This window comes from Sinocyclocheilus rhinocerous, unplaced genomic scaffold (assembly GCF_001515625.1).
Source record: "Sinocyclocheilus rhinocerous isolate Xijiao unplaced genomic scaffold, SAMN03320098_v1.1 scaffold124, whole genome shotgun sequence".
Classification (NCBI taxonomy): domain Eukaryota; kingdom Metazoa; phylum Chordata; class Actinopteri; order Cypriniformes; family Cyprinidae; genus Sinocyclocheilus; species Sinocyclocheilus rhinocerous.
Window position 1 is genome coordinate 182638 of NW_015659962.1, and position 15546 is coordinate 198183.

Below are 15546 nucleotides of genomic sequence, written 5' to 3' on the forward strand. Positions count from 1 at the left end.
ACACACTCACACACACTCACACACAGACACACTCTCACACACACACAGACACACACAGGCACACACTCACACACACTCACACACAGACACACTCTCACACACACGCACTCACACACAGACACACTCTCACACACACTCACACACACTCACACACAGACACACTCTCACACACACACAGACACACACAGGCACACACTCACACACACTCACACACAGACACACTCTCACACACACGCACTCACACACAGACACACTCTCACACACACTCACACACACTCACACACAGACACACTCTCACACACACACAGACACACACAGGCACACACTCACACACACTCACACACAGACACACTCTCACACACACGCACTCACACACAGACACACTCTCACACACACTCACACACACTCACACACAGACACACTCTCACACACACACAGACACACACAGGCACACACTCACACACACTCACACACAGACACACTCTCACACACACGCACTCACACACAGACACACTCTCACACACACTCACACACACTCACACACAGACACACTCTCACACACACACAGACACACACAGGCACACACTCACACACACTCACACACAGACACACTCTCACACACACGCACTCACACACAGACACACTCTCACACACACTCACACACACTCACACACAGACACACTCTCACACACACACAGACACACACAGGCACACACTCACACACACTCACACACAGACACACTCTCACACACACGCACTCACACACAGACACACTCTCACACACACTCACACACACTCACACACAGACACACTCTCACACACACACAGACACACACAGGCACACACTCACACACACTCACACACAGACACACTCTCACACACACGCACTCACACACAGACACACTCTCACACACACTCACACACACTCACACACAGACACACTCTCACACACACACAGACACACACAGGCACACACTCACACACACTCACACACAGACACACTCTCACACACACGCACTCACACACAGACACACTCTCACACACACTCACACACACTCACACACAGACACACTCTCACACACACACAGACACACACAGGCACACACTCACACACACTCACACACAGACACACTCTCACACACACGCACTCACACACAGACACACTCTCACACACACTCACACACACTCACACACAGACACACTCTCACACACACACAGACACACACAGGCACACACTCACACACACTCACACACAGACACACTCTCACACACACGCACTCACACACAGACACACTCTCACACACACTCACACACACTCACACACAGACACACTCTCACACACACACAGACACACACAGGCACACACTCACACACACTCACACACAGACACACTCTCACACACACGCACTCACACACAGACACACTCTCACACACACTCACACACACTCACACACAGACACACTCTCACACACACACAGACACACACAGGCACACACTCACACACACTCACACACAGACACACTCTCACACACACGCACTCACACACAGACACACTCTCACACACACTCACACACACTCACACACAGACACACTCTCACACACACACAGACACACACAGGCACACACTCACACACACTCACACACAGACACACTCTCACACACACGCACTCACACACAGACACACTCTCACACACACTCACACACACTCACACACAGACACACTCTCACACACACACAGACACACACAGGCACACACTCACACACACTCACACACAGACACACTCTCACACACACGCACTCACACACAGACACACTCTCACACACACTCACACACACTCACACACAGACACACTCTCACACACACACAGACACACACAGGCACACACTCACACACACTCACACACAGACACACTCTCACACACACGCACTCACACACAGACACACTCTCACACACACTCACACACACTCACACACAGACACACTCTCACACACACACAGACACACACAGGCACACACTCACACACACTCACACACAGACACACTCTCACACACACGCACTCACACACAGACACACTCTCACACACACTCACACACACTCACACACAGACACACTCTCACACACACACAGACACACACAGGCACACACTCACACACACTCACACACAGACACACTCTCACACACACGCACTCACACACAGACACACTCTCACACACACTCACACACACTCACACACAGACACACTCTCACACACACACAGACACACACAGGCACACACTCACACACACTCACACACAGACACACTCTCACACACACGCACTCACACACAGACACACTCTCACACACACTCACACACACTCACACACAGACACACTCTCACACACACACAGACACACACAGGCACACACTCACACACACTCACACACAGACACACTCTCACACACACGCACTCACACACAGACACACTCTCACACACACTCACACACACTCACACACAGACACACTCTCACACACACACAGACACACACAGGCACACACTCACACACACTCACACACAGACACACTCTCACACACACGCACTCACACACAGACACACTCTCACACACACTCACACACACTCACACACAGACACACTCTCACACACACACAGACACACACAGGCACACACTCACACACACTCACACACAGACACACTCTCACACACACGCACTCACACACAGACACACTCTCACACACACTCACACACACTCACACACAGACACACTCTCACACACACACAGACACACACAGGCACACACTCACACACACTCACACACAGACACACTCTCACACACACGCACTCACACACAGACACACTCTCACACACACTCACACACACTCACACACAGACACACTCTCACACACACACAGACACACACAGGCACACACTCACACACACTCACACACAGACACACTCTCACACACACGCACTCACACACAGACACACTCTCACACACACTCACACACACTCACACACAGACACACTCTCACACACACACAGACACACACAGGCACACACTCACACACACTCACACACAGACACACTCTCACACACACGCACTCACACACAGACACACTCTCACACACACTCACACACACTCACACACAGACACACTCTCACACACACACAGACACACACAGGCACACACTCACACACACTCACACACAGACACACTCTCACACACACGCACTCACACACAGACACACTCTCACACACACTCACACACACTCACACACAGACACACTCTCACACACACACAGACACACACAGGCACACACTCACACACACTCACACACAGACACACTCTCACACACACGCACTCACACACAGACACACTCTCACACACACTCACACACACTCACACACAGACACACTCTCACACACACACAGACACACACAGGCACACACTCACACACACTCACACACAGACACACTCTCACACACACGCACTCACACACAGACACACTCTCACACACACTCACACACACTCACACACAGACACACTCTCACACACACACAGACACACACAGGCACACACTCACACACACTCACACACAGACACACTCTCACACACACGCACTCACACACAGACACACTCTCACACACACTCACACACACTCACACACAGACACACTCTCACACACACACAGACACACACAGGCACACACTCACACACACTCACACACAGACACACTCTCACACACACGCACTCACACACAGACACACTCTCACACACACTCACACACACTCACACACAGACACACTCTCACACACACACAGACACACACAGGCACACACTCACACACACTCACACACAGACACACTCTCACACACACGCACTCACACACAGACACACTCTCACACACACTCACACACACTCACACACAGACACACTCTCACACACACACACATGCGCGCACGCACACACACACAGGCACACACACATATTTATGAATGATCCATCTTGTGTAAGGAGTCACGCACCGACTCTAAACTGCTCGTTTTTCAGGTACTGCCTACAATTAGAACTTAGTTGAATCTTTTTCTAATCTTGACACATGTAAAAGAAAAGAAGACCAGGAACTAATTCCTCTGATGAAGGTTCATTATAACACACAGGGGCCCAATGAGAACCGCTGGGAGCCTGAAGCGTGTGTTAAAATCAGAGCCGAGGCTGTTTTATAAATGCTGGGGGAGTCAGATGGAGGCACAGAACCCTACAAACCCCTCAGCTTCTTTTATAGGGCTGTAATTTACATTTATGACCCTGATTTGGTGGTTTTGCAGTTAGAGAAAGAAAGATGAAAAAACAGGATTGAACTGAGAAACACGCTGTTTGAACGAAAGGATTCAGAAAGTACACAGAAACGTACACAGATTCCACTTTAGTCCATTTGTCATCAGTATGCAGTAAACTGGTTGCTACATTAACAACTTATTCAGAATGACGCCAAGAGACATTATTGCACAATTTGTTCGACATACAAATGGCACGTTGCATCCCAAATGACGGAAAGATACTTGAAATCAGACAAGACAGTTCAGACCGAGATAGATTTCATATAAATTCTCATGTTTAATCAAAATGCCATAACTAGAGCTACAGCAGTTTCAATGCAACTTTAACTACATTGATATATTTGCGTGATATATACAACATAAATACAGTATAGCTAGATCTAAATTCATGGGATCAAAACCAGTCTTAAGTCGCTGGGGTATATTTGCAGCAATAGCCAACAATACATTGTATGGGTCAAAATTATACATTTCTCTTTTATGCCAAAAATCATTAGGATATTAAGTAAAGATCATGTTCCATGAAGATATTTTGTAAATTTCCTACCGTAAATATATCAAAACGTAATTTTTGATTAGTAATATGCATTGCTAAGAACTTCATTTGGACAACTTTAAAGATGATTTTCTCAATATTTAGGTTTTTTTGCACCCTCAGATTCCAGATTTTCAAATATTCTGCGATCCTAACAAACCATACATCAATGGAAAGCTCATTTATTCAGCTTTCAGATGATCTCCCTGTTCTTATAAGCTCCACTTCACACACAAAAAAGTCATCTTCATCAGCGATTAAACGCACACGGCCAAGTGATTTCATGTTCAAGAGACACAGAAGAAACATGGTCCTGCAGTCAGCAAACAAATGCTTCCCTGTTCCACAAAAAGAAGAACATTTCCTAGAAAACAATCAATAAAAACAGCCAAATGGCAGGGGAAGGCAGAGACGCCGGCTGTGTTTCTCTCAGGATCATGCAGCACTTTTAGATCTCTTTAGAAAAACTGAATTCAAAGAAGCATTTCTAATAAAGTGTTTCATGCACTTAAATGACATTATACAGCCTGATTATTTACACAAAGTGAAAACTGTAAATTGACCACCATAAACTTTACTCCCTGCGATAGTTTAATCAGTATATTGAGACTGCATGATTGGAAGATGCACAGAATGACCCATACAACACGCACTGTACAGCAGAGGGTGTGTGCTCGGTTCCTGAGGTGTATTAAAGGCCTCAAGTGTTCAGGAAGGCTGTGGGACATGCGGACATAGTTCTTCTAGCGCAGCTTCCTAAAGAGGGTGGAGGAGAAGTTCTGTGTTTGGGTGTGATTACGAGTGACTGGACAGACAGACAAGAGAGAAAATAGCTCTGCTTCTAAACCTGACATGCTGTGTTTGAAGACAACAGGTGCACTTCTTGTAATGTGCTGGCTAAGCATTACTTTTGGCCTAAATCATCACCAAAAGATAAGCCAAACAAGCTCAGTTAAAAAAAAAAAAAACGTATGAAGCAAAAATGTTCAGTATAAATTAATATTTATATTTTATATCTATGCATCAAATTTTAAATAAATTTAAAGCAAATATTGATAAAAATACATGCAATAACATTTTACTCAATGTTATTTTTATGCTCATCACGTGTCAGTCTAGCAATTTAAAATATGTTTTCTATGTGAATATCTGTTAAACTGTAATGTATTTCTGTGATGCGCAGCTGTATTTTCAGCATCATTACTCCAGTCTTCAGTGTCACATGATCTTCAGAAATCATGAAAATATGCTGATTTGCTGCTCGAGAAACATTTCTGATTATTATCAATGTTGAACTGAGGTGTATTAAAGGCCTCAAGTGTTCAGGAAGGCTGTGGGACATGCGGACATAGTTCTTCTAGCGCAGCTTCCTAAAGAGGGTGGAGGAGAAGTTCTGTGTTTGGGTGTGATTACGAGTGACTGGACAGACAGACAAGAGAGAAAATAGCTCTGCTTCTAAACCTGACATGCTGTGTTTGAAGACAACAGGTGCACTTCTTGTAATGTGCTGGCTAAGCATTACTTTTGGCCTAAATCATCACCAAAAGATAAGCCAAACAAGCTCAGTTAAAAAAAAAAAAAACGTATGAAGCAAAAATGTTCAGTATAAATTAATATTTATATTTTATATCTATGCATCAAATTTTAAATAAATTTAAAGCAAATATTGATAAAAATACATGCAATAACATTTTACTCAATGTTATTTTTATGCTCATCACGTGTCAGTCTAGCAATTTAAAATATCTGTTTTCTAATTGAATATCTGTTAAACTGTAATGTATTTCTGTGATGCGCAGCTGTATTTTCAGCATCATTACTCCAGTCTTCAGTGTCACATGATCTTCAGAAATCATTCTAATATGCTGATTTGCTGCTCGAGAAACATTTCTGATTATTATCAATGTTGAGAACAGTTGAGCTGCTTCATAAACTACCATTCAAAAGTTTGATGCAATTACAAAACTAAAATAAAAAAAAGAATGCTTTTATTCATCAAGGACACATTAAATTGATCAAAAGTGACAGTTAAGACATTTAAAATGTTACAAATGATTTCCGTTTCAAATAAATGTTGTTCTTTTGAACTTTCTATTCATCTGTGAATCCTGAAGAATAAAATGTATCACGGTTTCACAGAAATATTAATGTTTTCAACACTGATAATAATCAGAAATGTTTCTCGAGCAGCAAATCAGGGGCTCATATCTTCGTGTTCGGAGCCAGTTTCCTTCCTCCAGAAATCAGATCAGAGCCGCTGGGTCTCCACACCCAGCCTCCGGAGACTGTTGGCCAGTGACGGCTCTTACATAACCGCTGAGAAACGCTCCGGATGGACTCACCCATGCCAGTGCGTCCGGAGAGAGATAATGACATCAGCCTGCACTCCATTCAGCCCGCTATAAAACCGTTCTCTCACACAGAACAATATCTGGAGGATCTCAACACTTTCTGTTGCCCAGCTGAACTTCCCTCTCTCATACTGCATTTATTCTGCTCTCCGAGTGTTTTACTGTCCTACAGATCACAATAGAGACCACACACTTTTTCAGTGGCTTTTTTGCCAGGGTTTTTACAGGCTTTTGAAGACTTAAGACCAAGTAAGGAAAATTTAAGGAATAAATTGCAGGAACTCAATATGTGACCCTGGACCACAAAACCAGTCATAAGTTTCAATTTTAGGAAATTGAGATTTATGCATCATCTGAAAGCTGAATAAATAGCTTTCCATTGATGTATGGTTTGTTACCGCTGTTTTACATTCTAATAATATTTCACTGTTTTTTGAAGTAAAAATGATGATCATTTCACAATGGAAAAAATATTATTCCCGTATTTCCGTTATGTTCTATGGTAAAATCTAAGCTATGTTTTTTGTGCGTGAGATGCTTCTGGAGCTGCAGGAGCTCAGCATTAGATCCACCTCAGCAGCCTTCACATTAAAGGCCAGGAGTTTGAGAGAAACGGTGTATTCAGGGCCAGTGTTGGGAAGGTTACTTTGGAAATGTAATAGGTTACAGATTACAAGTTACCCTACTTAAAATGTAATAAGTAGTGTAACTTTTCAATTACTTTATTAAAGTAAATGTAACTGTCTGGGGGGCACAACGAGTTCACAATGAGTTTTTGAGCAACACCCAACTCATCTCCAATACTTTTTATTTATTTTACACAAGAAATAGCATATGTCTTGAATATCTCTGCTCCCAAACACTAGAATATGGAAATAAATTTTACTGTACCTTCTGATGACACTGCATAAAGTGAGGTATACATGTCTAAAGATTCTAAAATCAAGGTACATTTACTTGAGAAGCAAAATGACACAAGTCTTGTTTTCTGAGAATCAGAATGAAGTTCATGATTAAAACAAGAACAAACATCTGCCAATGCGCTTAAGAAATCAACTTAATTCAAAGGGAAACAAGTTTTCAAACCTTGTTGTTGTTTTAAGCATAAACTCACTTGTGTTCAATTTTTCGGAAAACAAGACTTACTTTTACAATTACTTGAATCTTGATTTAAGGATCTTTAGATATTTATATTGCAAAACAAGACAAAATTACCAAGGGAAAATGTTCATTTTTTGAAGTGCATGCAACATTTAATGCCATGGCTTTATGAATTTAAGACTCCTTTACAGGCATTAATTTGCGGAAGGGCAAATTAAGACCTTTTAAGACCTGCAGAAAGCCCTTTTCCCTTCACTTTCACCACAGAGATTTCAGAAGATTCTTCAGTAACACAATCTAAAGCCATGAACCAAATCATCCAGCTCCATCACAACATTACAAACTATGAATCAAAGTGCAAACAGCATTTGAAAAATGACACAATCCTGAAACTTTTCATCCCACGATGAACTGCGATTGACGCCATCAACTACATCATGATATAACACTAATTCGTATACATGCAGTGTTTGGCTCAATAGATCTGTATTGACAGATTTACACAATATAGAAACCTATGGAGAAAATCAGTGGGGGTTTTTTTAACGTTCAGAACCCTTATGTTGTGCTTGATCGTTATAGTTTTTCAGCAGATGATTTCAAGCCAGCACAACTTGACCTTCAGAGTTTGTTCTGGAGAGATGCTTCAGACAGATAACAAAACTGAAAGGACTATTTTTGCTTTTCAGTTAGACTGAGTGCATTTTGTGCCTGAAATATGTGTGGAAATGACGTTTTAATGGTGATCCAATTAGCTGCCAATAAACACACATGCTCCGCTGTCCTGTGTAAACCGTCCTGAACGACAAACAGAGTACGAGGAAGATTGCACAGAGCGAGTCTTTGACTGCGACAGCACAGGTAGACTGTTCCTCTGTTACCGTACTGCGCTCATTAACCCTCGCTTATCTGATCTCCATCTCCTATTATGAAGACATTATACACGAGTCCGGCTGGCGGGCTGAGAAATTCAGATAAGAATCAAAATTACACTGGTGACAAAACGTCTGTGTGCATTCGTGTCGGCCTACACGCAGCCCTAAAATTACACAGAAGCCATGAGAAAAAAAGACACGCGAGTGAAGAACAAGATCAACAAGCCTCATTTCTATACAAATGAGGCTTATTATAGAATGAGGCACAATTACAGAAGTCATTTGCAATGCAGCATCAAATGACTGGTGAATCTAATGTCTCCCAACGTTTTCTTCTCTATTTCTGTCTCCTGATGGAGCCACTGTCAGCTTTTGGTTTGCTTAGTTGGGATCTGAAAGATGTATCGATCTGACCGCACCATCGGATAAGAACAAAACTTGATAATCACACTATTACCGTCTTCTGTAGAGCTGCTTTACAGCTGAATCTGAACTCCTCCATAGTTGAGTCTTCATAACTGATTCTGCTATTTTCCTCTCTATCTTTGTGAAGCTGCTTTGACTCAATCTGTATCGTATAAAGCACTGTAGAAATACAGGTGACTTGACATGAAGACAGCAGGAAGAAAACTGCACCCCATTGGCTTTACCTGTAACTCAACTACTTCCAAATATATTCAAAATTACACAAAGTGAAAAGAGTGCATCACGTTTGAAACAAATCATAAGCAAATCTGGCAAAGGGAGAGATGAATGCTTTCATTGTGAACCGGCATCCTCTATAGCTGCTCTTATTCCCACTGAGAGACTCTCAAGTCAATCAAGTTTCATTTAATGCAACACAGCTTTAGATAATACAGATCATTTCAATACAGCGTCACTGTTCAGCTGAATCAAACTCTGCTGTAAGCAGCTCTAAAAAGTCAATGGCCTGGTTTCACAGACTGGGCTCAGACTAAACCAGGATAAGTCCAATTAGGACATTTAAGTAATTTTTTTATAAATGTGCCTTAGAAAACACATTACTGGTGTGCATCTTGAGACAAAACAAAGGCACTGATATATTTTAAGATCAGTCAGTGCAAGTTTCTTTCAGTTGAAACAGCTCAGACTTACATTTTAGTCTGGACTAGGCTTAAGCCTTGTCTGTGAAACCGGGGGAATATCATTAAATCAGTTCAATGCTAGTTCAGTTTAATAGCAATGTAAAGTTAATCTGTTTTATGCGAGTTCAATTCAGCTCACGTCAGTTCAATGTTGATTCAGTTTAGTTCAATAACAGTGTTGATGTAGCAAGATTACAATATTGTGTTACTCCATGAAAAAGTAACTAATTGCGTTACTTTTTATGGAATGTAATGCATTACGTTACTTTTGTGTTACATTTTGTCATCCGGGCTGGGCTTGCTTATATGTTGTTTAATAACAAAAAAAAACATAAAAGTCATATTTTGGACAACTGTAAAGCCCCTTTCACACCAAAAATGAAATAAATAAGCCTCAGTCTGAAGAAAGAGCCTCTGTCTCTGCATTTACTCACGATTTCTCTCAACATGCGGACAGGAGAGCTGTCAGCCAATACAAAGTAACTGGTGTTACTTATTTGAAAAAGTAACTCAAATATTTCTATGCAAATTTAAAAGTAATGCGTTACTTTACTAGTTACTTGGAAAAAAGTAACGTTACTTGTAATGCGTTCCCCCAACACTATAAACTATAAAGCAGCTCTACCGAAGATCAATTCCATTTTTTTCTCATCCGATGTTCTCAACACAGTTAAATCAATAATATTGCTGAATATTAAGTGACTTGTAGGCCTCCATCAGGTGAACGAAATGCAGAAAGAGAAACCAATGCAGTGCAACACAGTTTATAGAAAAAGTAAAAACTGCTGAATGTGCACAGCGCATTACGTGCGTAAGATAAACATTGACCTGCCAACGAGTAACAATGAGCCGTCATGTATTTTTCTTTGTGCGTCTGTTGTTTTCAGTCTGTGCGTACACACGTGTGTTTGGACACATACCTGCGAGTGCTTGCATACCTGCAGCCTTTGAGAGGGAATCCGAGTGTGTGTGTGTGTGTGTGTGTGTGTTTACTCTGTGGGTGTGTCTGTGTGTGTAATGAACTGAGCGCTTTTGGTTTAGTGTGTCACTGGCAGAAAAGGTGACGCAGTTAAAAGCCACAGACCTGAACTGCTATTTTAAGAACAACTAAAAAATCTGCATTCGTTCCCACAGAACATTAACGACAAAGACTTAGCCTATAAAATATGAGAGATGCTTCTTAGTGATAGTCCTTTTGTAGATAGCTATAATCAAAAAAATATTCTATAAGATCCTGGTGGGAACCAATACACTGCAAAAAAAAAATTTCCACAAGTATTTTTGTTTTTCAGTACAAATATCTAAATATTCTTAAATCAAGATACATTTACTCGAAGAAGCAAAGCTATTGGTAACACTTTACAATAAGGTCTCATTTGTTAACATTAGTTAATGCATTAACTAACACAAACTAACAATGAACAATATACTGTATATTTAACCTTTGTTAATGTTAGTTAATAAAAATGTTCATGTTAGTTCATAGTGCATTAACTAATGTTAACATACAACTTTTGATTTTAATAATGTTGAACATTAACTAAGATTAATAAATGCTGTATAAGTATTGTTCATGTTAACTAACATAGTTAACCAATGTTAACAAATGAAACTTTGTTGTAAAGTGTATTAAGGCTCATTAAGAGATATTAGGACTTATTAAAAAAACAAAAAGACTTGAGAGATTTTAAGTCTTATTTATGCTTAATTTTGATCATTAAACAGGTCATATTCCTTCTCAAGTAAATGTATCCTGATTTAAGAATGTTTAGATATTTGTAACAGAAAACAATACAAAAACTTCTAAGATGTCATTTTGTTGCAGTGTTTCACATTTGAAAGTTCAAAAACATTTAACAATGTTGCATTTCTGTCAGCTGTCACTCATTGGCTGGATTTGCGTCATCTCTGTGACTTTTGGACTGAAGTCATAAAGAAATGCTGCTTGAACGAAACAAGAGTCTCAGGTAAAATCATTCCGTGATTGTTGCTCAGTTCTTTCTCCGCATGACAAAAACAAGGCTATAAAAAGTAGTAGGCAATCATACTCACAAATACATAGTTTCCTATTTGCCCAGGGCTTCTCTCTCCATTCATAGTATTACTAACAATGAAGTCCTGTTCTAGTATGAACACATCTATGGAACATTGACTCCATCGTACCACAACAGCGTTGGCCAACCGCAGACACGGAAAGAGAGGTCAAAATACAAGAACGTTCATTTAATGAGGATGACATTCAGCAATATCTCATTACACACGTACTACTCAAACGTTTGGACACTTGGCTGAATTCATTTCCCATCATCATGAAAACGTTTTGATCTAAAGGCTTTTGCTTAAATGCATTCTATTTAATTTTAGGGTTCATTCTTTTTCAATAGGCGAGATGATATGGATACTGACGGAAAGCATCATTATTGTGCAGAGCTGGAATCTAGACAAAGAAGAAGCTCAGACAGTTTACGCCACTGCACAATTATCCCACACTTGCATTAGTGTTACTTCATAATTTGGATGTTTATGATAAAACTGCTCTAAAATGTGGAAAATCATAATAAAAATGTCATAACCGTGAATAAAAAGTTGCGTCTGGCGCTGTATATCCCTCATAAATCTTGCAATGGCGTCACAAATGCTATAAAAACATAAAAGACCAAGAAAAACTATGAAAACAAACAAGTCACATATTTATGATTTATGCCAAAAGCTTAAATGCCATCAATAGAGGTTTTAAATGGTCTGTGCTCATTATTGTCCAATTTAGTTCCACAGGAGAACAAACCAATGACCAAATGAAGTTCCTGAACTTGGAAATCTCGAAGACAATCACTAAATCAGGAATCTTCACCAAGGGATCTGTGACGTCTCAAAAAGAAAATGTGTTAAATGAAAACAAACATGTTCAATTAAAGTTTCTTGGTTGGAGACGAAGCCCAATCCAAAGACAAAAAAGAAGGATATGACAAATTTGTTCTGTGCGACAGCGCTCTCACCGTTGAACAGAGCAGTTCTTTCAGAAGTATTTTTCCCACATCTTTTCTCCTCGTTCCTGCCAAACTCTCTTTCCATTCAGAGTTTCGTTTAAACTCTTTGGACTGTAATGCGGCTGGTTAAGCCAAACCGTAGTCAAGCCTTGCCTCACATTACTGTCCGAGGTCTAGAGGTGGTTCTTCTCTGAGATCAGGGCAAATATTCTGTATACGCATAGAGTTCTCATAGTAGAGCTGGTAAACGTACACTTAAAAACCAGTTCCCAAACCTGCTGCCTCAAAATTAGTATCTAGAAAAAGGCCAAGTTTCTACAGTTTTCCCTGAGAGAGTCGGAGGGAACCCACACCTCCAAAAATCTCCAAAGTCTGACCTGGATCTAGCCTGGATTCCAGCGCATCAGAATGACAAACTCTAGCTATATAAATGCATTTCTGAAGTTTTGTTCTGGGGTCCGTCACCGAAATATGAAGAGAAATGGTAAAAGCCTTCTTTTGTAGCTTGTGAACACTAAAAATGCTGGGGTTTTTTTTTTAGAGTGAAGAACCTCTCATCTGTACGATACACATGACTTGCTGTAGTTGTTCTCAATCAACCACTGTTGAGTTTCAATGACTGAAGAAAATAATGAGTTCGCCAATCACAGCTAATTAGTGCTCTATTTCGGGTGGAAATCTGAAGTGCAGATCCATGCTAACATTGCTCACAACCCATTGCACGTTGGATGAGGATTCAAGTTGAACTCCAAACGTGAAACATGAATATATGGCAGTGGTCACATATGCATATTGTGTAGAACTTTCCTTTATTGTTGCATACTAAATATGAAGTACTGATGTGTGAATTTGCACGGCATAAGATGTTTGAGCAAGCTAAATGTCACAGACTCTTGGCTGAAAATCAAACTAAACTCAAAACAAGTTTTAAAGAATACTAATTAATGGCTGTTTCATGATGTTATTTTTTAATACGCATTTTGAATTTACCATTATTATTAATAGTGTATTCATACAGGAGCCCTGAAGTGTGACATCATTTCCTGTTGCGGTGTCACATTTTGCATGGCTAAAAAACAATCACGTCTAAAACACACGAGCTGCTCATTTCGACACTACGTCAAAACAACATGCCAGAAATACTGACTGATGAAAAAGACAGTATGAAAGCAAGACAGAAAAGTGACAGAAACTTCTTAGTCACATCATGAACATCGGAAAGTTTGAAACGCCCTTAAAACACAGTGTCTACGGCTGGCCGAGCATCATCATCCAACATAAACAGCAGTTTACCAGGCATTACATCAGTGACTTGCAAATCACAGACAATGTGTGGACGCGACGATCTACATCACGTCAGATTCTAGCAGGGTAGAGTTGGGGGAATCCCAGGGAAAGTATGCGTCTGTCTGGAGGACGGGGAGAGGTTTACATTAAGAGCTTATGTCTCAAATTCATTTCCAGAGACCCGGCGGTCCTTCAGTTCCCTGAAAGTTGCACTCGTTTGCACATTATTTCATCACTTTGCTTCTCAGCCATCTGGAGTGAATCCAGAATCAGCCTGCGCTCAGCCATTAGACCCTAATCAAGCAGAGCCTCGTCACACGTGAAAATATACGCTCGCACACTGTAAAAAAATGACCGTGAACTTAATGATAAAAGACTGTAAAAATGCAACAGTAAAAATGGTTAACGGTAAATTCACCTACTATATACGGTGAAAAACTGTATTGGACATTACATGTATTGGACATTAATTTTACGGTAGTATACCGTTTTTGGAAGTGAAATTTAACTGTAAATTTAAGTTAAAACCGTAAAACCTAAAACGTTGCTACCGTATTTTTTACGGTAAATTTCCGGCAACCACAGCTGTCGGTTTTTTACCGTAAATTTTACGGATTTTTTTTTTTACAGTGCACAAATCATGTCTCTGTGACTTTAGCAGCGATCATTGAGCAATAGTGTCGTTTTCTGTTAAGAAATATTTACCCTTCAAACTAGCAAGTATGCACTTGGATTTTTCAATAAAGTTCCTGTTTTATGTCAAATAAGACAAGTAATACGGACAAATATAAGGTCTGCTGGAGTTCAGCGTCACTGCAGTCTGGGCCCCTCTCTCAGCCAAAACCACAGAAATGTTACGTTCACAAAACAAACTTCTCTCCGTCTGAATCACATTCCCTCGCTCTGCCCTGGTCAGCCGGCAGACTCTGACCAAAGCCATGACGTCTGCTCATGAGTAAGTGTAATG

General features: G+C 40.8%; 1 long non-coding RNA gene across 1 annotated transcript in view; it reads right to left on the reverse strand.

The window, feature by feature from the left end:
- Positions 1-10901: 10901 nt before the first annotated feature.
- LOC107724719 (uncharacterized) overlaps positions 10902-15546 on the reverse strand; it is a 15121-nt gene continuing 10476 nt past the window's right edge. The window contains exon 3 of the long non-coding RNA XR_001638045.1: positions 10902-10913. This is a non-coding gene — a long non-coding RNA (uncharacterized LOC107724719). The remainder of the gene's footprint in view (positions 10914-15546) is intronic.